We start from the raw sequence: 24,898 nt of genomic DNA, 5'->3' as shown, positions 1-24,898 counted from the left end.
TCTGGCCCGGGTAAATTGGAATCAAAGATTGGCAGGTAAACTGTAATTGAACAATGGGCAGCATTTAAAGAGGAGATGATTCGGGTACAGTCTAGGCACATTCCCATGAGGGAGAAAGGTAGGGCAACTAAAGCCAGAGCTCCCTGGATAATAAAAGAGATAGAGAGTAAGACAAAGCAGAAAAAAGAGCATATGACAGATGTCAGGTTGATAACACAAGTGAGAACCAGGCTGAATATAGAAAGTTCAGAGAGGAAGTGAAAAAGGAAATAAGAGGAGAAAAGAGAGAGTGTGAGAATAGACTGGCGGCCAACATAAAAGGGAATCCAAAAGTCTTCTATAGGCATGTAAACAGTAAATGGGCAGTAAGAGGAGGGTCGGGAATGACTAGCGACCAAAAAGGAGACCTACTCATTAAGGCAGAGGGCATGGCCGAGGTGCTAAATGAGTACTTTGCATCTGTCTTTACCAAGGAAGAAGAAGCTACCAGAGTCTCAGTAAATGAAGATGTAGTTAAGATACTGGATGGGCTACAAGTTGATAAAGAAGAGGTCGTAGAAAGGCTAGGTGTATTTAAAGTAGATAAGTCACCCGGTCCGGATGGGAAGCACCCTAGGTTGTTGAGGGGAGTAAGGGTGGAAATTGCGGAGGTACTGGCCATAATCTTCCAAACATCCTCAGATACAGGGGTGGTGCCAGAGGACTGGAGAATTGCAAACGTTACACCCTTGTTCAAAAAAGGGTGTAAGGATAAACCCAGCAACTATAGGCCAGTCAGTTTAACCTCATTGGAGGGGAGACTTTTAGAAATGATATTCCGGGACAGAATTAACAGTCACTTGGACAAGTGTAGATTGATTAGGGAAAGCCAGCATGGATTTGATAAAGGCAAATCATGTTAAATCAAATTGATAACGTTTTTTGATGAGGTAACAGAGAGGGTAGATGAGGGCAATGCAGTTGATGTGATGTTTATGGACTTCCAAAAGGTGTTCAATAAAGTGCCGCATAATAGGCTTGTCGTCAAGATTGAAGACCGTGGAATAAAAGGTGCAGTAGCAACATGGATAAAGAATTGGCTAAGGAACAAGAAAGAGAGAGTAATGGTGAACGGTTGTTTTTCGGACTGGAGGGAGGTGTGCAGTGGGGTTCCACAGGGGTCAGTACTGGGACCCCTGCTTTTCTTGATATATATGAATGACTTGGACTTGGGTGTACAGGACATAATTTCCAAATTTGGGAGTGAAACAAAACTTGGAAGTGCAGTGAACATTGAGGATGATGGTGATAGACTTCAAGAGGCAATAGACAGGCTGGTGGACTGGGCGGACACATGGCAGATGATATTTAATGCAGAAAAATGCGAGGTGATGCATTTCGGTAGGAAGAATGAGGAAAGGCAATATAAACAAGAGGGCACAATTCTAAAAGGGGTTCAGGAACAGAGAGATCTGGGGGTATATGTGCACAAATCATTGAAGGTGGCAGGGCAGGTTGAGAAAGCAGTTACAAAAGCATAGGGGATCCTGGGCTTTATAAATAGAAGGCTGGAGTACAAAAGCAAGGAAGCTATGGAGAACCTTTATAAAACACTGGTTCGGCCACAACTGGAGTATTGTGTCCAGTTCTGGGCACCGCACTTTAGGAAATATGTGAAGGCCTTAGAGAGGGTGCAGAAAAGATTTACTAGAATGATTCCAGGGATGAGGGACTTTAGTTACATGGTTAGACTGAAGAAGCTGGGGTTGTTCTCCTCGGAACAGAGACAGTTGCGAGGAGATTTGATCGAGGTATTCAAAATCATGAAGGGTCGAGACAGAGTAGATAGAGAGAAACTGTTCCCATTGGCGGAAGGGTCAAGAAACAGAGGATATAGATTTAAGGTGATTGGCAAAAGAACCAAAGGCGACATGAGGAAAAACTTTTTTACACAGCGAGTGGTTAGGATCTGGAATGCACTGACCGAGGGGGTGGTGAAGGAGATTCAATCATGGCCTCCTTCTGTGCTGTAACATTTCTATGATTATCTGATCTCACCTGGGGTGGGAATGAGCCCCACTCTGAACTGGAAAGACACAGTCTCAGTCTCCAACCTGTGCGAAGTGAACTGTTCTCAGGTTCATGGGATCGAGCCCCTCGTTGGGCGGTTCCTATTTTAATATTTAGGCTGATTTCACAGGCGATTCCCAGTTATGAATTCCCCAGGCAGAGAATTCAAGGAGTATTTGATATAAATTATATTCAAGGACAGTATCATAAATGTCCTCCTTGATTCCGGACTCTGATCTCTCTCCAACCGCTCACTGCTGCAGGTTGAACTTTATTTCATTTCACCCGCAGCTCGGGGTCAGTGCGGATCTGAGGGAGCTCGGGCCGTCTCCACCTTCACAACCCATCAGTGGGAGCTCAGGCCCACCTCCCCCTTCACAACCCATCAGAGGGAGCTCGGGCCCGTCTCCCCCTTCACAACCCATCAGAGGGAGCTCGGGCCGTCTCCCCCTTCACAACCCATCAGAGGGAGCTCAGGTCCGTCTCTCCCTTCACAACCCATCAGAGGGAGCTCGGGCCCGTCTCTCCCTTCACAACCCATCAGAGGGAGCTCGGGCCCACCTCTCCCTTCACAACCCATCAGAGGGAGCTCGGGCCCGTCTCTCCCTTCACAACCCATCAGAGGGAGCTCGGGCCCGTCTCCCCCTTCACAACCCATCAGAGGGAGCTCGGGCCCACCTCTCCCTTCACAGCCCATCAGAGGGAGCTCGGGCCCACCTCTCCCTTCACAACCCATCAGAGGGAGCTCAGGCCGTCTCTCCCTTCACAACCCATCAGAGGGAGCTCAGGCCGTCTCTCCCTTCACAACCCATCAGAGGGAGCTCGGGCCCGTCTCTCCCTTCACAACCCATCAGAGGGAGCTCGGGCCCGTCTCTCCCTTCACAACCCATCAGAGGGAGCTCGGGCCCGTCTCTCCCCTCACAACCCATCAGAGGGAGCTCGGGCCCGTCTCTCCCTTCACAACCCATCAGAGGGAGCTCGGGCCCGTCTCCCCCTTCACAACCCATCAGAGGGAGCTCGGGCCCGTCTCTCCCTTCACAACCCATCAGAGGGAGCTCGGGCCCACCTCTCCCTTCACAACCCATCAGAGGGAGCTCGGGCCCGTCTCCCCCTTCACAACCCATCAGAGGGAGCTCGGGCCCGTCTCCCCCTTCATAACCCATCAGAGGGAGCTCGGGCCCGTCTCTCCCTTCACAACCCATCAGTGGGAGCTCGGGCCCGTCTCTCCCTTCACAACCCATCAGTGGGAGCTCGGGCCCGTCTCTCCCTTCACAACCCATCAGAGGGAGCTCGGGCCCGTCTCCCCCTTCACAACCCATCAGAGGGAGCTCGGGCCGTCTCCCCCTTCACAACCCATCAGAGGGAGCTCGGGCCCGTCTCTCCCTTCACAGCCCATCGGAGGGAGCTCGGGCCCGTCTCTCCCTTCACAACCCATCAGAGGGAGCTCGGGCCCACCTCTCCCTTCACAACCCATCAGTGGGAGCTCGGGCCCGTCTCTCCCTTCACAACCCATCAGAGGGAGCTCGGGCCGTCTCCCCCTTCACAACCCATCAGAGGGAGCTCGGGCCCGTCTCTCCCTTCACAACCCAGCAGAGGGAGCTCGGGCCCGTCTCTCCCTTCACAACCCAGCAGAGGGAGCTCGGGCCCGTCTCTCCCTTCACAACCCAGCAGAGGGAGCTCGGGCCCGTCTCTCCCTTCACAGCCCATCAGAGGGAGCTCGGGCCCGTCTCTTCCTTCACAACCCATCAGAGGGAGCTCGGGCCCGTCTCTCCCTTCACAACCCATCAGAGGGAGCTCGGGCCCGTCTCTTCCTTCACAACCCATCAGAGGGAGCTCGGGCCCGTCTCTCCCTTCACAACCCAGCAGAGGGAGCTCGGGCCCGTCTCTTCCTTCACAACCCATCAGAGGGAGCTCGGGCCCGTCTCTTCCTTCACAACCCATCACTGCCGAGAAAACAAAGAAGAATTCTACGCACAAATTGTGTTCCGTGACTTTTTATAAACACTTCAGTGTATTTCACCCCATATCCAAGGCTGTGATTTCTCGGATACTGAGTGACACAGATTGTAATGTGTGTCAGTAAACATACCCAGATACTGAGTGAAACAGATTGTAATGTGTTTCACTAAACAAACGCAGATTCTGATTGACAGAGATAGTAATGTGTTTCTCTGAACATCCCCACATACTGAGTAACACAGATTGTAATGTGTGTCAGTAAACATCCCCACATACTGAGTGACGCAGATTGTAATGTGTGTCAGTAAACATACCCGGATACTGAGTAACACAGATTGTAATGTGTGTCAGTAAACATCCCCACATACTGAGTGACGCAGATTGTAATGTGTGTCAGTAAACATACCCGGATACTGAGTAACACAGATTGTAATGTGTTTCAGAAAACATACCCAGATTCTGAGTGACACAGATTGTATCAAGTGTTTCAGTAAACATACCCACATACTGAGTGACACAGGTTGTAATGTGTTTCAGTAAACATACCCGGATACTGAGTGACACAGGTTGTAATGTGCGTCAGTAAACATACCCGGATACTGAGTGACACAGATTGTAATGTGTTTCAGTAAACATACCCGGATACTGAGTGACACAGGTTGTCATGAGTGTCAGTAAACATACCCGGATACTGAGTGACACAGATTGTAATGTGTTTCAGTAAACATACCCGGATACTGAGTGACACAGGTTGTAATGAGTGTCAGTAAACATACCCGGATACTGAGTGACACAGGTTGTAATGTGCGTCAGTAAACATACCCGGATACTGAGTGACACAGATTGTAATTTGTGTCAGTATGCATACACAGATACTGAGTTACTCAGATTGTAATGTGTGTCAGTAAACATACCCGGATACTGAGTGACACAGATTGTAATGTGTGTCAGTAAACATACCCGGATACTGAGTGACACAGATTGTAATGTGTGTCAGTATGCATACACAGGTACTGAGTGACTCAGATTCTAATGTGCATCAGTAAACATACCCGGATACTGAGTGACTCAGATTGTAATGTGTGTCAGTAAACATACCTGGATACTGAGTGACACAGATTGTAATGTGTTTCTCTCAATATACCCACATATTGTCAACAATTTTACAACAACAAGTTATAGTCCAACAATTTTATTTGAAATTCACAAGCTTTCGGAGGCTTCCTCCTTCCTCAGGTGAATGTTGTGGAAAATACCCACATACTGAGTGTACCCACATACTGAGTGACACAGGTTGTAATGTGTGTCAGTAAACATACCTGGATACTGACTGACACAGGTTGTAATGTGTGTCAGTAAACATACCCGGATACTGAGTGACACAGATTGTAATGTGTGTCAGTAAACATACCCGGATACTGAGTGACACAGATTGTAATGTGTGTCAGTAAACATACCCGGATACTGAGTGACACAGGTTGTAATGTGTGTCAGTAAACATACCCGGATACTGAGTGACACAGATTGTAATGTGTGTCAGTATGCATACACAGGTACTGAGTGACTCAGATTGTAATGTGTGTCAGTAAACAAAGCGGTATACTGAGTGATACACGGTGTCATGTGTGTCCGTAAGCATACCTGGATACTGAGTGATACAGGTTGTAATGTGCGTCAGTAAACATACCCGGACTCTGATTGACATTGGTTGTAATGTGTTTCAGTAAACTTTCCCACATACGGAGTGAAACAGATTGCAGACAGAGGTGGAAAGACAAAAAGACGGATGAAATCAGGAGGGAGAAAGAGAGAGAGAGAGAGAGAGGGGCACAGGGAGGCAGATGTAAAAAAGGCAGAATCATAGAAAGTTACCGCAGAGAAGGAGGCCATTCGGCCTGTCGTGTCCGTGCCGGCCGAAAAACAGCTGTCCTGTTTAATCCCACTTTCCAGCACTTGGTCCACAGCCCTGTAGGCTACAGAACTTTGAGCGCACATCCAAGTACTTTTTAAATGACTTGAGGGTTTCTGCCTCTGCCACCCTTTCAGGCAGTGATTTCCAGACCCCCACCACCCTCTGGGTGAAAAAAATTCTCCTCAGCTCCCCTCTAATCCCCTTACAATCACTTTAAATCTATGCCCCATGTTCACTGGCACCTCTGCTAAGCGAAATAGGTCATCTCTCTTCACTTTATCTAGTCCTGTTATAATTTTACATACCTTAACATCACCCCTCAACCTCCTTTGTTCCAAAGAAAACAACCCCATCCTATCCAATTTTTTCTCATAACTAAAATTCTCTAGCCCTGGCAGCATCCTCGTAAATCTCCTCTGTACCCTCTCTCGTGCAATCACGTTTTTCCTGTAATGTGGTGACCAGAAGTGTACGCAGTACTCAAGCTGTGGCCTAACCAGTATTTTATACAGTTCTGTCATAACCTCCCTGCTCTTATATTGTATGCCTCGGCTAGTAAGGAAGGTATCCCTTATGCCTTTTTAACCACTTTATCTACCAGTCCTGCTACCTTCATGGATCTGTGGACGTGCACTCCAAGGTCGCTTTTGATCCTCTACACCTCGAATTATCCTCCCATTTACTGTGTACTGCTTTGTCTTATTTGCCCTCTCCAAATGCATTAACTCACACTTCCTTGGATTGAATTCCATTTTCTCTGCCCACCTGTCCGGTCCATTGATATCTTCCTGCAGTCTGCAGCTTTACTCTTCACTATCAACTACACAGCCAATTTTTGTATCATCTGCAAACTTCTTGATCAAGCCTTCTCAAACTTCTCATTCAAGTCCAAATCATTAAAATATACCACAAAAAGCAAGGGACCTTGTATCACAGGGAACAGCCTTCCAGTCACAAAAACACTTGTCAACCATTACACTTTGCTTCCTGCCACTGCGACAATTTTGGATCCAATTAGCCACTTTCCCTTTCATCCCACAGGCTTTTACTTTTTTGACCAGTCTGCCATGTGGGACCTTGTCAAAAGCCTTGGTAAATCCATGTACACTACCTCAAATGCGTTACCCTCATGGCCCCTTCTTATTACCTGCTCAAACAAATCAATCAAATTAGTCAGACATGACCTTCCCTTAACAAATCCATGCTGACTATCCTTGATTAACTCGTTCCTTTTTAAATGACGATTTATGCTGTCCTTCAGAATCGATTCCAATAATTTGCCCACCATCGAGGTTAGACTGACTGGAATATAATTACTCGGTCTATCACTTTCTCCCTTTTTAAACAACGGTACGATGTTAGCAGTCCTCCAATCCTCCGGCACCATGCCTGTGTCCATGGGAGATTGGAATATGATTTTAGAGCCTCTGTTATTTTCTCCCTTGCTTCTCTTAGCAGCTGGGGATATATTTCCTCTGTGTCTGGCGATTTATCGACTTTCATAGATGCTAAACATCTTTACCTCATTCAATATTTCATAATCCTCCTCCTTAACTACATTCTCTGCATCGTCCCTCTCTTTTCTGAAGAAAGACGCAATGTATTCATTAAATAACATACACACATCTTCAGACTCCACACATAGGTTAACTGTACTTTCTTTAGTTATCTTTTTACTCTTTATGTATTTTCAAACATTTTTGGGTATTCCTTAATTTTAGTTGCAGGATTTCTTAATGCCCCCCCCAACTTTGCTTTCCTAATTTCCTTTTTAATATCACCCCTGCACGTTCTATACTTGTCTTGGCTTTCTGCAGTATTGAGATCTCGCTGTCTGACATAAGATTCACTTTTTGACTTATCTTATCCTGTATGCTTCTTGTCATTCACGGGGCTTTAGATTTGGCAGTCCCGCCCTTTTTCTTTGTGGGAACATGTTTCCTCTGAACCCCTTGAATCTCCCTCTTGAATGCCTCCCACTGCTCTGACACTGATTTACCTTCAAGTAGCTGTTTCTGTCCACTTTTGCTAAATCACTTCTCAGCTTAGTAAAATTGGCCTTTCCCCAATTTAGAACAGTAATCCTGTTCTATTTCTGTCCTTTTCCATAACTATACTAAATCTAACTGAATTATGATCACTACCAGCAAAATGCTCTCCCACTGATACTCCTTCCACGTGCCCAGCTTCATTCCCCAAAACTAAGTCCAGAACTGCCCCTACTTGTTGGGCTTGCTTCGTACTGGCTAAAAAAGTTTTCCTGAATGCACTTTAAGAATTCTGTGCTCTCTATACCTTTAGCACCGATTCGATCCCAGTTAATATTAGGGTAGTTGACATCCCCTACTATTATTGCTCTATTGTTTTAGCACTTCTCAGAAATTTGCTTACATATTTGCTCTGCTATCTCCCTCTGAATGTTTGGTGGTCTATAGTACACTTCCAGCAGTGTGGCTGCCCCTTTTTTGTTCTCCAGCTCAACCCATGTGGCCTAATTTGATGATCCTTTTAACATATAATTCCTCCTCACAGCCATAATTGTTTTTTTGTAACCAATATTGCAACTCCCCCTATTTCTTTATCTCCCTCTCCATCTCGTCTGAAAACTCTGTAACCAGGAAGGTTGAGCTGCTATTCCTGCCCCTGTTTAAGCCATGCTTCTGTACTAGCTAAGATATCGTACTTCCACGTATCTATCTGTGCCTTTAGCTCATCTGCCTTATATTCACTATAATCCTTGCATTGAGGTATATACCATTAAGCATGGCCAAATACTTTTGTTGTCTAGTATCTAACCTTTGTTTCCTCTGCCTTTAAAACTAATTTTCTGCCTTCCATTTCCAGCTCTGCTTCTCGCCCTTCTGAATCTATGCTCAGGTTCCCATCCCCCTGCCAAGCTCATTTGAACCCTCCCCAACATCACGAGCAAACCACACCACAAGGATATTGGTCCCGGCCCTGTTGAGGTGCAACCTGTCCGACTTGTACAGGTCTCACCTCCCCCTGAAGTGAACCCAATGCCCCAGGAATCTAAAGCCCCCCCTCCTTCCCCATCTCTCCAGCCACGCGTTCATCTGCTTTATCCTCCTATTTCTACAACCGATAGTGCATGGCACTGGGAGTAATCAAGAGATTACTTCCTTTGAGGTCCTGCTTATTAATCTCTTTCCTAACTCCTTAAAATCTGTCTACAGGACCTCATCCCCCTTTCTATCTATGTCATTGGTACCAATATGGGCCATGACCTCTGGCTGTTCACCCTCCCCCTTCAGAATGTACTGCATCTGCTCGATAACATCTTTGACCCTGGCACAAGGGAGGCAATATACCATCCCGGAATCATGTCTGCAGCCGCAGAAACGCCTATCTGTCCCACTAACTATAGAATCCCCTATCACTATCGCTCTCCTGACCATGCTCTTCCTCCCCTTACAGCTGAGCCACCCATGGTGCTGTGGACTTGGATCTGGCTGCACTCCCCAGAGGAACCCTCTCCCCCACCAGTATTTACATTTGAATACTGGCTAGAGAGTGAGATGCCCTCAGTGGAGACCTGCTCTACCTGCCTCGTCCTCCTTCTCTGTCAGGCGGTCACCTAGTCCCTCTCTGCCTGCACTCTCTTAAACTGTGGGGTAACCACCTTCTGAAACGTGCTATCCATGAAACTTTCAGCCTCGCGGCTGCACTGCAGTAGCACCAGCCGCTGCTCAAGCTCCGAAAACCGGAGCTCAAGCTCCTGCAGTTGATGACACTTCCTGCACTCCAGGAGAGGGAAAGTTTCCTGGAGTTCCCACATGGCACAGGCCGTGCATTCAACTGGTCTGAGGTGCCCTGTATGACTCGATTTATTATATTATTAACTAAACTTAAAAAAACGAAAAAACTTTAAAGAAAACTCACCAGAAAAAATACTCACCAGCTACTCACCAATCAGCTCCTTCCCTTGTGCTGAATTCACTTCAGGTGTTTTTTTTTTACCTCTCTTCCCGCCGGTGCTCCGCTCTCCGTCCCTTCTCTTGTATTATCCATGATCCGGCGCTCCGCTCTCTCGCTCCTCCTTTTATCGCTGAACACGCGCTCATCTCCCTCTCCTCTCTCGCTCCTCTTATCGCTGATCCCGCCTTCCGCTTTCTCTCTCCTCTCTCGCTCCTCCTTTTATCTCTGATCCCGTGCTCCGTTCTCTCTGCCTGCAGAGAAGGCAGAGAGAGAAGACAGGCAGCGACATAGAAACAGAGAGAGGGAGATGAGTAGAAAAAAAGCCAAGAGTAACAGATAGAAAAGGTTGAGACATAAACAGCGGCAGAGAGATGGAAATTAAATAGAAGTAGAAATAACAAGATAGAAAAACAAACAGAAAATAAAAAAAGGATCAACGATATTACACAGAGAACAAACACAATAAAAGATGGACAACCATATATATTGACAGAAGGGTAGAAACAGGAATGAGAATAGAACACAGAAAGCATGCAATAACCAAACACACTGTGTAATCAGCCTGGAGTGTGTGAGAGTGCTGACTAGCAGAACAGCAGCAGATGAAGCAGGCCAGACAGTTCATGTTTGTTCCGGGGTAATGCTCTTGTTTATATAATGTTGAGAGTTCTAAAGGTGATGCCTCGAGGCTGCAAAATAAAGTCACCCAGTCTTGTTCAACTGACCCTGACCATTACTTATTGCAGGAGTTTCCCCAGAGCATTTTTGTAGTAAAAATTCACCTGATAAACGAAAGCCTGATATTAAATCGGCTCCAGTATGTCTGAACAAAAAGGATTCTTAAAAAGTGAAAGGACTGTTAAAAGGAGTGTTAAGGACACATTGTAAAAGATCACACAACAGAGGATGGATCGCCAGAGCATCAAGAACGATTCCAGAAGGGCTAGAGGTCGTTTGAACACCTGCCTGCTTAATGTGGTTACGTTGTGGCCGCTGAGACAAAACAAGTGAAGTGTCAATCAATCGTGGGTTGTATTTGTAGCAACCTGTTGTGGAAAAGCCACCGCCCCAGAGGTGTGGTTCTGTGTTAAAAAGGTCTTTGAAAGCTGGCAGAAGTTGAGTGGGAAGAGACAGAGATCCACCAGGACTGCTCCAATCTCGCCCTTCGCTTCCTGGCAGCGCCACCACACTTCAATCTTCAAGGCTGCTCCCTGCCTCCCAGTTTGATGCCTCCATGCAGGTTTAGAGACTGCCTGTGAATCAGATGAACTGGTTGCAAGAGAAAGCCATGCGACCCTACAACGGTATCCATCAAAATACCTGGAATCTTTCCGGCAATCTTGAGCCAACTATAAGGATATGACTTTCCTTATGGGGTTAGTCTAAGATAAACATTTGATTTCCAAACTGTTATGCATTTTGAGAATTCAGAATGTGTTGTTTTGCTGTTGTTAAAGCAATTCTAAATCGGGCACCAACCCAATATTTTGTTTAAAATCTAATGTCAATTTTCTAGTGTATTAATAATAAATGATTGGTTTTTTTTTATAAAACCCTGGTTTGTGCCTGAAGTTTCTTTAGAAAAAAGACTCCATAAAATTAAATCTTGTGGAGATAAAAAGACATTGCCCCAAATTAAAATGTAAAATCACTTTGCACTTTTTGCTCCAACATCTGTACCATGTGTAACTTTCCCAGAGACCTGTTGGATTCTATAATAAATCACAATGTACTCTTACCCCCTCTGCAGTGTTACTAAACTGGACAGGGTCCCGCAGCTCTCTTCTGCAATGCTACTGTTACAAATACTGTTATTGCATCAGATTAAATTGAAATATCAATAATGGAGAACGCAAACCTAGATCCGAACTACTTTAACGTTGAGTTCAATTTTACTTTGATTTATTTACTAGAAGCTGGAATTGCATTCTCTACACAAAATGGCTAATTTGACCTTCCCTCCGAATGTCTGGTCTCTCCATCTCTGTAAGCATTATGTCGAAATAACCAAATGTTAATCGATTTTATTTGCAGAAGTTCACGTTTTAGTGTTTAATTCACTCACTGCACCACTGTCTTTGTCTTAAACACCAGATAGTGCCATTCTCACTCAGTTTGTATCTTTAATTATAGTGCAACATTGATTTAACAGGAACAGCAAATGACCCCTCTCCGTGGCTCTCACCATAACAAGTTTTGACTGGAATGTGTGTTTTGTTCATGACGAAGATGAAACAATTTTGCACGGTTATAATCATCACACTTTAATAGAATAGTAACGGTTGAAACATAAGATATGTTGTCTCCAAACCAGCTATGATTTTTACACAAAGCCTTTGATTCTTCATTAAATTTCATTAAACTGACACCTTCATCCTTACTTTGCCTACCCCGGCAGAATCCTAACGACCTAATCTAAAACAAGTGTAGCCTCTATTAAAATAATACATTCTCATAATACATTAATACTGACTTTTGTATTCATATTCTTTTTTTACTATATTATACACATGGATATAGAGATTTAAATATAAACTAAATCTGCTCAGGAAGGAGAGAGTGTAAACATGGAGAAACGGTCTGAAATTTGGGAACGACATAAAATTAAAGACATAAATCACCAAAGGAAGGGAAAAAATGAAATTACAAACAGAGAATGGCCTGTAACTGTTCACGAACACTTCAGCAGTGAGACTGGGAATAAGCTGCGAAGAGGGCCTTAAACTGATCACAGGCACGTCAGGAGAGAGACTGGGAATAACCTGCAGAGAGGGAATGAAATTAGGAATGAACAGAGATTAAACATGGAAATCACCTCAGGAAGAAGAGAGCGAATAAATTAGTGGAAGGATCTGATGCCAAGAATCAGCAAAGATTTCAATCTAAAAATGACTTCTGGCAGAGACACAAGGAAAAACACAGAGATCGGATCCGGAAGTAGGAATACAGATTTAGCAGCAAAATCATGATAGCAGGGAGAGAGGGAAAACATGAAGATAGGGGCAAATATTGGGAAGAAACAAGGACCTAAATATAAAAATCACCTCAGGGAGCAGATGTGGAATAAAAATGTGTAGGGGACTTGCGAAAAATAGAGAATTAACCGTAAATATCACCCCGGAAGGGGGGAATTAAACACATAATAATCGCTGGACAAAAGATGAGCAAGGTCCAGCTAGTCCGATACAAAGATAATTAAGTTGGTGATTAATCATAGCACTCGATCACCATCAATGGGCTAGATTGTGACACATTGTGATCGTGTAAAAGGGGTGAGAATGAATTGACAGTCCCTTTTACATCTCTCCAATTTTTATTTCATTGAGATGTAAAACCTGCTGCGGATTCCCTGTCACCCGTTTTACACGACCGCACAAAGTCCCAATCTACCCCAATGAGTCGACAACAGACCCAGATATGAGCTATGGAAAGCTTTGTGAACCATAGGGCATAAATTGATAACCGGCCGTAGTGTAAAACGTTCGGCAACGAATCAGCAGCCCCTTCTACAATCCGCCCGATTTCCTTTAACATTGAAATCAATTGTTTGGAAAATCGGACCAACAATAAAACGGGCTGCTGGTGCTCTATCGCTCATTTTACACTGTCGCTCATTTTGCGCTTTCGCTCATTTTGCACTACTGCCGGAGACCAATTTCAACCCCAGTTTTTTTTCAGAGAGCATTGAATTTTGTAAGTCATCTGGGGAAGTAGTGTGCGATGGGATACTCTGCGATTGTGTGTACAGTCTGCCAGAGAACAGTTTGTGATGGAAAGATTTCATTCTGCAAGTGCTGTTGATGTCAAGGCTGATTCCACGAATGGGCGCTCCCAGCGATGAGCGCCACTCTCGGGGAGAGCCGAGCTCTCAAACACAAGGCCGCAGCGCTTTATTTTCTACCCACTAATTTAAACCGACTGGAGTCTGTGGGCCCGAGATTTCCCCATCCCGCCACTCCACCAGTTGTGTCAGACCTTTAGTTTCTAAAGAAGCAGATTCTAAACGTGCAAAGAAAGAAAACCCTGGTGAAAGCAACTCAGAAACAAGGAGGGTAAAATTCAACTTCGACCAGGGCACAACACAGACGGTAATGGATGGGCCGCCCATTATACATCCCACTTAATTCTCCTTTCCATTGAAGTCATGGGGTGCAAAACGAGCGGCCGATGCACTGCGGCCTATAATTCCGCCCCGCCGAAGTTACATTTCATCCCTGATAATCCACAGGGTGCAGCCACCAGCCTCCGACCTGATCCGGGGCACTCAGCCGATTGACTCCAGACTGAAATCATTGAACACCTGTCAAGCAGCCCATATCTTTCCACATCTCGGATAGTCGAACACTTAATTCCTGCACCAAAACATTGTTTAAGCCTGGTCAACTTGAGTATAAGGAATATAACATTTTAATTTATGACTGTTATCAATCTAACGCAAACTATCTTCCCGTCAGCCATTCTGTGTCAGGTTCAATACCGTAACAGCAATGAGACTTGGACATGAGATAAAGGATCAGCCATGATCATATTGAATGGCGGAGCAGGCTCGAAGGGACGAATGTCCTACTCCTGCTCCTATTTTCTATGTTTTCTATGTTTATGTTTTCTAAGGAATTCAGGAGAAACTTCTTTATCGAGAGAGTGGTTAGAATGTGCAATGTGCTCCCACAAGGAGTAGTTGAGGCGACTAGCATAGATGCATTCAAGAGGAAGTTAGATAAGCACACGAGGGAGAAAGGAATAGGAGGATATTCTATACGGTGAGGTGAAGTAGGGAGGGAGGAGCGTAAAAACTGGCTGGACCTGTTGGGCCGAATGGCCTGCTTCTGTGCCGCAGCTTCTACGAGATAGAATGTTGATGTGCTCGCAGGGCCTGCTTCTGCTCTCATCTCACTTGTACTTGCCATGCCTACTGGGTTCAGTCCATAACCACAAACTGGAATGAAACAACCTCATTAACCATGTCATCAGAAACACTGAAATCAGCAACCATTTCTTGCATGTCATTGGTACTGGGAATGGGCTCGGTTGCGCTGAAGGTCAGCGTGAGACAGACCAAATTGTTACAATGAAGTTGTGAAAGCCCTGAGATATGATGTTGTTAAAGGCATCACACAATTAATCTATGGAAGCCGTAATAGCTGCCATTCAGAAGTAACGAACTCCCTTAGAATCTCCACCAGATTCCTTGCTGCTGCTGGATTCACCTGGACTGTCACATTGTCCAGAGTGATCTGCCTGGCCTTACATACCTCATGCGTTGTCTTACAAATGCGGCTCTTGAACTTCTCCAACTAATCGGCCATCTCCAGAATGTGGGAGATGAATGTCTCCACGGCCTGCACATTAGGTCTGTGCGAGCAAGTCTTAATTCTCTTGAAGACTGGGACCCTCAGCCAAGGACAGTTGTTTCTCGGCCTCCCCAGGGGAGAAATATAGAACTATTTCCAGCTCCTCCTGCTCGCTGGTGCTTGGTGCTTCACCCCGTGATATATCCTTAGCCGCACTTTATACATCCTCTCGAGAGGGTTCATCTGGGTTGGTGATGGACACGGTGCAGCAATAGATGCTTCGCAGTTATCAAGCTCACTACCATATCCTTACTTCTTTAAATGGTGGGAGACCTTACAATTAACAACAACTTGCATACATAGCGCCTTTAACTAAAGAAAACACCCCAAGGTGCTTCACAGGAGCGTTATCAGATAAAATTTGGTACCGATCCACAAAATGAGATATTAGGGCAGGTGACCTAAAACTTGGTCAAAAAAAGTTACGTTTTAAGGGGCGTCTTAACGGATGAGTGAGAGGTAGAGAGGCTGAGAGATTTAGAGAGTGAATTCCAGAGCTTCGGGCCTAGGTATTTGAAGGAACTGCCGCGATTGGTGGAGCGATTAAAATCGGGGATGCGCAAAAGGCAGTAATTGAAGGTATGCAGAGAGGGTTATAGGGCTGGAGGAGGTTACAGAGATAGAGGGGGATTTGAAAGAAAGAATGTTAATTTTAAATCGAGCCATTGTCGGAATGGGAGCTAATGTATGTCAACAAGCATAGGGGTGAATGGTGAACGGGCCTTGGTGTGAGTTTGGATATGGACAGCAGGGTTTTGGATGAGCTCAAGTTTATGGAGGGTGGGATACTGGAGGTCGGCCAGGAGAGCATTGGAATAGTCAAGTCTAGAGGTAACAAAAGCATCGATGAGGGTTTCAACGGGAGATGGGCAGGGTGTAGACGGGCGATGTTACAGAGGTGGAAATAGACCGACTTGGTGAGGAGAGACTATATGGTCAAAAGCTCAGCACAGAGTCAAATAGGACTCCGACGTTGTGAAAAGTTTGGTTCAGCTTGAGACAGTGGCTCAGCAGGTGGATCGAGTCGGTGGCTATGGAATGGAGTTTGTGGTGGGGCCAAAGACAATGGTTTCGGTCTTCCCAATATTTAATTGGAGGAAAATTCATTACTGAATTTCGGACAAGCAGCGTGACAAATCACAGGCAGTGGAAGGATCGAGAGAGGTAGGTAGGTGAGGTAGAGCTGGGTATGGTTAGAGTACATGTGTGTATCTGATGCTGCATGTAGCGGAGAAATCGGAGGGTGTCAAGGATAGATCCTTGCGGGCTGTTGACCTTCTTCCTCCTAAGTTTCACCACCACATGCTTCGAGTAAGTACAAGACACTTGATGGTGGAATATACAGAACAGACTGTAATCCTTTACAGTGCAGGTGGTCAATTTATACCGTATACAGGAATAGCTCCGGATCCCTCTCTCTTTCGAGCTCTCCCAACTAACTCTGGAACTATCCACCCTTCTTATACATTTCAGTTTTCTGACTTCAAAGGTATACCTCACAGATAAGACTTCATGACTGATCTGTTCTTGGATTCTTTCAAGAACAACTTATTAAATAAACAGTCTTAGTTGAGTACATTCCATAAGCAAGACTTCCTGACAAACTGTCCTCGGAACCTTTCAAGAACAGTTTATTGACAGCTTATTTACCTAAACCACCACTCTATACCATGGTTAATTGATCCCTCTACCGATGTTTATTACACTAATCACTAAGTTGTACAATAATCACTCATGGTCGATGCAATCCCAAACACTATCTCTTTGCAACACCCCTTTGTAGATTGTTATCAGACACTTGAAGAAGTCCATCGCCTCTTCTCCCAATTCCCTTCTAGTTTCCTGTTTATCTTATAAAGCCTGTTGCTTTCATAACCATTTGTAGTTATACAGGTTATTTCGATTATTAACCATTAACTCTCCAACATTTCCAACATATTCACCACTTTTTATTTCTTCTTATGCATCATATAGTGAGGTGGACTGTGTATGATGAGATGGACTGTGTATGGTGAGGTGGACTGTGTGTACATTACAGGCTTCAGTTGCTCTTCTGACAGTTGGGTCAATGACATTATCTTCTTCGCCCAACTGCAAAGTGTTAACATGATGATCAGTAACAGAATCTGAGAGGTCACAATGCAAACTATGGGGTGCAATGCAATATTCGAAATTTCCAGTGGCTGATGGTGACCACGCTAGTTACTGCTCCCACGTAGAAACGACTCCCACCCTTGTAATATCTCCCACCCTAGTAACAGCTCCCACCCTAGCAAAGACTCCCAGCCTAGTAACAATGCGACCCAGTAAAGGCTCCCACCCTCTTAACGGCTCCCACCCTCGTAACGACTCCCACCATGAGTGCTTAAACTCACGCTCTGTTCTCGTTTGGATCACCTTTATCTGATCCATATCGTCTTCAGTTCCCAAATCTAACCTCCAATCACTATATTTCAACTTGTTCAGTTCCATCTTCACATGCTCATTACCTATTAATTGTCTACTTTTCTTGATATTTAGTCCCACCTCCATATTACTAATCGAATAGTTAAACTGTCCCACAGTCTTACAATATACCATTGTGGAGCATTCAACAAGGAACCGTCATACATTGATATCGATCGAGTACCGTGTACACAATACAATACATATATATAGTCTGACAATCGATCATATCAATAGTCACAATATTACATTTAGTTCTAAAACATAACAGTCCATGTCTAGCACTATATAACATAGGCTCACAAGTTTCCACACATGGGTTACAATCACCCGAGTTACGTTCTCTCTAATCGGCTGAGTGGGTGGAAAGCTTATCCATCCAAACTTATTATCCAGGCAACTGGTTACATGATAGTGCAGATAGCTGCCTGTTGCGGTATCAAAGGTGGATCCCCAGTCTTCTCGGTCTTTACAAACGTATCGGAGCCCCCCTATAATTAGTCTCACGTCAACATAAGAGTATAGCATTAACATCCTGTGGGATTCACCAGAACTATTGGCAAACCATTTCAGTACACAGTCCGGACAGTAGGGCCCAGGAGCGCAGGTTACCATTAGCAAACTGGCTAAGATGACTAGAAAGTTGACTCCAGCCCAGTAGGGTAATTGAGTGCCTATGGTCTGTTGTAGTGACATTTTCTAGCCATCCATGACAGCTTGAATATCGAGACAGACCACAGCCCAAGATATCTTTAAAGGATCCGAAGTAATTGCTCTTAATTTTATCCCATAAATCTTATGATTCAGTAATTACCATATTTACAAGCTCCTGAGCCATGGCTGATTCAGCCCCGAGCTCACCTTTCATGGAGTGGGCCACTGCTTGTACATCTTACAACGCTTGTAATTTGTTCACGAGGACCTCATTACTCAGCATTAAGGGACGCCGCTCCCAGTGTTACTCAGGCCGCTTGGGTATCTAGACGGTCATGTTTTACTCTAATTTGGACACTGGACAAGGACCGTGAACATTTATTATACTTCTGCGACAAATCACATTAGGATAGGATAAATGGTTCACCCTTATAGGAAACGATATCATATTGCCTGCTCTCCCACACAAAAATGTCAGGAGAGTGGAAGTGTTACGTGCAACCTCCCAATATTGCCTGTGTACGTATGTGAAGTATTTACACAGATGTTCATGGCAATATTCTATTGTTGGTTGAAAAGTTTTACGTGTAAGAGGTTTCATTACCATGCCACCACGCAGTGAGAAAGTGACTGAGGATGGTTCCATCATTACCCCAGACCATTGATATCACTCCACACGGAGGCCGAGCCCCTTTTGTGAACTATCTGAGAACGGACTTTTTATTGTAAACAATCATCGTGTCCCATACATTCGTCACTGCATCACATAAAAGGCTGCAGCTGCGACGCGCAATCCTCTTTCTTAATACACGTACAAAGTTGTTATTTAATTTACACCGTAAGCACCCTGGCGCAAACATAACAGAAATATAATATTGTCCCCGCATTCCATTGTTGTAAGGACCTTAACTCTGCCGTCCAAAACTGATTCATTGATTCTCAAAGCATTTCACCGAGCAATTATACCAACACAAAGACTCATCTCGGGTCACATCGGTAAAAGCAGTCCCAGAGATACGACAGTGATCATTTACTTCTTCCACCCATTCAGCCCGATGGATAACAAGGCTCGGTTGGACAAAGGCAAACGTTTCATAGGTGAGAGTTTTATTCAGTACCATTGTAAACCAACCATGAGCAAAAACATACCACAGACAAGAGAGTATAACCACGATGCCATTTCTCTCAATCGCATTGGATTGTGGCTCGATTCACTACCAGGGATTCTTTATTAGCGCTCATCTGTAAGAGTAACAACGTTTTCATCGTTCACTTCAACATTTTCTCCTTCTTCTGATTGTTGACAAGGTTCAAGCAGAGTCAAGCACATACTAGAAACCAAAAAAAAAAGATACACAATTTTTTGTGGAAGCCGTCAACTTCTTAGCAGGAAGAAGACGGACACAGGCATCACCAACCTGTGCCACACAGCCGTTCACAGCTTTCAAGTTAACTTAAAAAAAAAACTTTGCCAAATGAAGAAGAGCAACATTCCATTCTTCTCTTATAAAGATTTCATGTCTGCTAAACATGCTCAAAGTTCCGAATACAACTAAACCCAGATTTTTTTTTCGAAGTCGTCTACTCTGACTTTAACACTGTGCAACAATGCTATAGTCCATTTCACTAGATTTCATCAGATTGTTATCACAGAGACAGCAGTAGATCCTTTAAACTTGAGGGAAGGAAACGGAGCGACAGCCAACAGCATCGAAATATTGACAAAGGCTTTTAAAGAGACAATACCATTCAGACAGTCTTTTTACAGAGACAGTGAAAACAAAATAATTTTTACGATGGAATAATGTGTCTCACTCCTGATTTTTTCTCATTTCCCCCTTTTGTGTTCCAGGTGGTTTAATTTGCGTTACACGCGACCATGAGACTCCCAATGACCCAATGTTGACAGCATCTTCAGACAGAAAATCTTCCCACAAACTTTGATCAGCGTCAACACTTTTTAAAGAAAAATAGGCATTTTACAGAAGGCATCAAAGTGCATTGTGTGTCGCTCGAATGGCTTGTTAGATTAAAGAATGATCGGCTGCCCGCTGCTCGATTAGCATTTATGTTGGCGAAAAAGCTAATGTTGATCAGGAGCAAGTATTGGGCTCAGTGATGGGACATTCGTTGGCACCAGAACGACGAGCACCAAGAAAGCAATCTTCCCTGACCGGGAATCAAACCCGGGCCGCGGCAGTGAGAGCTCCGAATCCTAACCACTAGACCACCAGGGAAGCTACGGCTAATGCATGCGAGAGAGGAGTCCAACCTTTTCTTTCCTAATTGTCCCTTTGAAATTCAGGTCTCTTTCGATCCAAAAAAAAGCTGCTCGCCCAAAATGGCATTTTCTTTTAGCACATTGGAACATAGAACATTCACGGCACAGTGGGAGGCCATTCGGCCCATCGTGTTTGTGACGGTCATCGAACAACATAAAACACTGGTTCAGACAATGACAGCACCAAGTTCGGGTAGGCATGCACACAAAATGGATGAAAGATGATGGACTTTGAGAGACGATGGGTTTTGCAGATGCCAGGATAAATAAACTGAAAGAGCTCATCAGCCTGCTTCTTTCAGATACTGAATGTCTTTATGCTCAAGAGATGTTCTCACTGCCTCAGGCCCATTATATCCAGTCGCACACTCCTTCCAATCTTGCACACCTCCCTTCGCTTTGAAACCGTGCATTTTTTTTTACACTGGGCCTCATTTTGAAGAAAGCGGTGCTGTGATCAGCTGGTGTTGTTAAGGAGATGTAGTGGCAGAAGAGACATAAAAGTCTAAAAAAACAGTGACTGTGCTGACACTGTGAGCTATAGTTAAAGGTTGGCGACAATTAGAGTGTCAGGCAGCAGATCTTTTCCAAATCTGTTAGAAATGGCAACAAAAACCTTCCCACAAACTTTGATCAGCGTCACGACTCTTTAAAAATAAATACTGGCATTTTACAGAAGGCAAGAAAGTACATTGTGTGTCACTCTAATGGGTTGTGAGATAAAGGAATGATGGGCAGCCCCTTGTTGCAACCACAGCAGTGTAAAACTGATAGCGATCAGGAGCAATCACTGGCATCAGAACGAACAGCACTTTGCAAATAACGTTCCCTGACCGGGAATCGAACCCGGGCCGCGGCCGTGAAAGCGCCGAATCCTAACCACTAGACCACCAGGGAAGCACATGGCACGATCTTGCAGGCCATCAGTCCAAGCCTCTTTTTCCTATTTGTCTCTGCATTTCACGTCCCTTTCTCCCCAAACAAGCTGCTCGGCCAAAATGGCATTTTCTTTTCGTACATAGAAACACAGAACATTCAGGGCACAGAAGGAGGCCATTCGGCCCATCGTGTCTGCGACGGTCATCGAAGAACATGAAACACTTGTTCAGACAATGACAGCACCAAGTTCGGGTCGGCATGCACTCGAAATGGATGAAAGATGTTGGGCATTGAGGGACGATGGGTTTTGCTGATGCCAGGAGAAATAAACTCAAAGATCTCATCTCCCTCCTTTCAGGTACTGATAATGTTCAAGAGATGTTCTCACTTCCTCAGGCCCATTATCTCCAGTCGCACACTCCTTCCAATCTTGCACATCTTCCTTAGCTTTGAAAACGCTCATTTTTTACACTGGAATTCAATTTGAAGAAAGAGGTGCTGTGATTAGTTGGTGTTGTTAAGGAGATGTCGTGCCAGGAGAGACATAAATGGCTAATGAGAACAGTTACTGTTCTGACACTGTGAGCTACAGTTAAAGGTTGGCGACAATTAAAGTGACAAGCAACAGGTCTTTTCCGAATCTTGGGAGAAATGGCAACAAAAATCTGCCCACAAACTTTGATCAGCGTCAACACATTTTAAAGAAATGTAGGCATTTTACAGAAGGCATGAAAGTGCATTGTATGTCGCTCTAATGGCTTGTCAGATTAAAGAATGATCGGCTGCCCGCTGCTCGATTAGCATTTATGTTGGCGAAAAAGCTAATGTTGATCAGGAGCAAGCATTGGGCTCAGTGATGGGACATTCGTTGGCACCAGAACGACGAGCACCAAGAAAGCAATCTTCCCTGACCGGGAATCTAACCCGGGCCGCGGCGGTGAGAGCGCCGAATCCTAACCACTAGACCACCAGGGAAGCTACGGCTGATGCATGCGAGAGAGGAGTCCAACCTTTTCTTTCCTAATTGTCCCTTTGAAATTCAGGTCTCTTTCGATCCAAAAAAATGCTGCTCGCCCAAAATGGCATTTTCTTTTAGCACATTGGAACATAGAACATTCACGGCACAGTGGGAGGCCATTCGGCCCATCGTGTTTGTGACGGTCATCGAACAACATAAAACACTGGTTCAGACAATGACAGCACCAAGTTCGGGTAGGCATGCACACAAAATGGATGAAAGATGATGGACTTTGAGAGACGATGGGTTTTGCAGATGCCAGGATAAATAAACTGAAAGAGCTCATCAGCCTGCTTCTTTCAGATACTGAATGTCTTTATGCTCAAGAGATGTTCTCACTGCCTCAGGCCCATTATATCCAGTCGCACACTCCTTCCAATCTTGCACACCTCCCTTCGCTTTGAAACCGTGCATTTTTTTTTACACTGGGCCTCATTTTGAAGAAAGCGGTGCTGTGATCAGCTGGTGTTGTTAAGGAGATGTAGTGGCAGAAGAGACATAAAAGTCTAAAAAAACAGTGACTGTGCTGACACTGTGAGCTATAGTTAAAGGTTGGCGACAATTAGAGTGTCAGGCAGCAGATCTTTTCCAAATCTGTTGGAAATGGCAACAAAAACCTTCCCACAAACTTTGATCAGCGTCACGACTCTTTAAAAATAAATACTGGCATTTTACAGAAGGCAAGAAAGTACATTGTGTGTCACTCTAATGGGTTGTGAGATAAAGGAATGATGGGCAGCCCCTTGTTGCAACCACAGCAGTGTGAAACTGATGGCGATCAGGAGCAATCACTGGCATCAGAACAAACAGCACTTTGGAAATAACGTTCCCTGACCGGGAATCGAACCCGGGCCGCGGCGGTGAAAGCTCCGAATCCTAACCACTAGACCACCAGGGAAGCACATGGCACTATCTTGCAGGCCATCAGTCCAAGCCTCTTTTTCCTATTTGTCTCTGCATTTCACGTCCCTTTCTCCCCAAACAAGCTGCTCGGCCAAAATGGCATTTTCTTTTCGTACATAGAAACACAGAACATTCAGGGCATAGAAGGAGGCCATTCGGCCCATCGTGTCTGCGACGGTCATCGAAGAACATGAAACACTTGTTCAGACAATGACAGCACCAAGTTCGGGTCGGCATGCACTCGAAATGGATGAAAGATGTTGGGCATTGAGGGACGATGGGTTTTGCTGATGCCAGGAGAAATAAACTCAAAGATCTCATCTCCCTCCTTTCAGGTACTGATAATGTTCAAGAGATGTTCTCACTGCCTCAGGCCCATTATCTCCAGTCGCACACTCCTTCCAATCTTGCACATCTTCCTTAGCTTTGAAAACGCTCATTTTTTACACTGGAATTCAATTTGAAGAAAGAGGTGCTGTGATTAGTTGGTGTTGTTAAGGAGATGTCGTGCCAGGAGAGACATAAATGGCTAATGAGAACAGTTACTGTTCTGACACTGTGAGCTACAGTTAAAGGTTGGCGACAATTAAAGTGACAAGCAACAGGTCTTTTCCGAATCTTGGGAGAAATGGCAACAAAAATCTGCCCACAAACTTTGATCAGCGTCAACACATTTTAAAGAAATGTAGGCATTTTACAGAAGGCATGAAAGTGCATTGTATGTCGCTCTAATGGCTTGTTAGATTAAAGAATGATCGGCTGCCCGCTGCTCGATTAGCATTTATGTTGGCGAAAAAGCAAATGTTGATCAGGAGCAAGCATTGGGCTCAGTGATGGGACATTCGTTGGCACCAGAACGACGAGCACCAAGAAAGCAATCTGCCCTGACCGGGAATCGAACCCGGGCCGCGGCGGTGAGAGCGCCGAATCCTAACCACTAGACCACCAGGGAAGCTACGGCTGATGCATGCGAGAGAGGAGTCCAACCTTTTCTTTCCTAATTGTCCCTTTGAAATTCAGGTCTCTTTCGATCCAAAAAAAAGCTGCTCGCCCAAAATGGCATTTTCTTTTAGCACATTGGAACATAGAACATTCACGGCACAGTGGGAGGCCATTCGGCCCATCGTGTTTGTGACGGTCATCGAACAACATAAAACACTGGTTCAGACAATGACAGCACCAAGTTCGGGTAGGCATGCACACAAAATGGATGAAAGATGATGGACTTTGAGAGACGATGGGTTTTGCAGATGCCAGGATAAATAAACTGAAAGAGCTCATCAGCCTGCTTCTTTCAGATACTGAATGTCTTTATGCTCAAGAGATGTTCTCACTGCCTCAGGCCCATTATATCCAGTCGCACACTCCTTCCAATCTTGCACACCTCCCTTCGCTTTGAAACCGTGCATTTTTTTTTACACTGGGCCTCATTTTGAAGAAAGCGGTGCTGTGATCAGCTGGTGTTGTTAAGGAGATGTAGTGGCAGAAGAGACATAAAAGTCTAAAAAAAC

General features: G+C 44.9%; 5 non-coding genes across 5 annotated transcripts; all 5 read right to left on the bottom strand.

Annotated features, from left to right (window-relative positions):
• Positions 1-20,471: 20,471 nt before the first annotated feature.
• On the bottom strand, positions 20,472-20,543 carry trnae-cuc (transfer RNA glutamic acid (anticodon CUC)). Its single transcript has one exon. It is a non-coding gene; the product is annotated as a tRNA-Glu (tRNA).
• Positions 20,544-21,412: 869 nt separating this feature from the next.
• Positions 21,413-21,484, bottom strand: trnae-uuc (transfer RNA glutamic acid (anticodon UUC)). The gene has a single exon. It is a non-coding gene; the product is annotated as a tRNA-Glu (tRNA).
• An 885-nt stretch (positions 21,485-22,369) lies between these two features.
• trnae-cuc (transfer RNA glutamic acid (anticodon CUC)) lies at positions 22,370-22,441 on the bottom strand. The gene has a single exon. It is a non-coding gene; the product is annotated as a tRNA-Glu (tRNA).
• An 869-nt stretch (positions 22,442-23,310) lies between these two features.
• Positions 23,311-23,382, bottom strand: trnae-uuc (transfer RNA glutamic acid (anticodon UUC)). The gene has a single exon. It is a non-coding gene; the product is annotated as a tRNA-Glu (tRNA).
• An 885-nt stretch (positions 23,383-24,267) lies between these two features.
• On the bottom strand, positions 24,268-24,339 carry trnae-cuc (transfer RNA glutamic acid (anticodon CUC)). Its single transcript has one exon. It is a non-coding gene; the product is annotated as a tRNA-Glu (tRNA).
• Positions 24,340-24,898: the final 559 nt, after the last annotated feature.

This window comes from Heptranchias perlo, chromosome 2 (assembly GCF_035084215.1).
Source record: "Heptranchias perlo isolate sHepPer1 chromosome 2, sHepPer1.hap1, whole genome shotgun sequence".
In the NCBI taxonomy this organism is placed as follows: Eukaryota; Metazoa; Chordata; class Chondrichthyes; order Hexanchiformes; family Hexanchidae; genus Heptranchias; species Heptranchias perlo.
The sequence above is the reverse complement of the archived record's forward strand: the minus strand, read 5'-3'. Positions and strand labels throughout refer to the sequence as shown.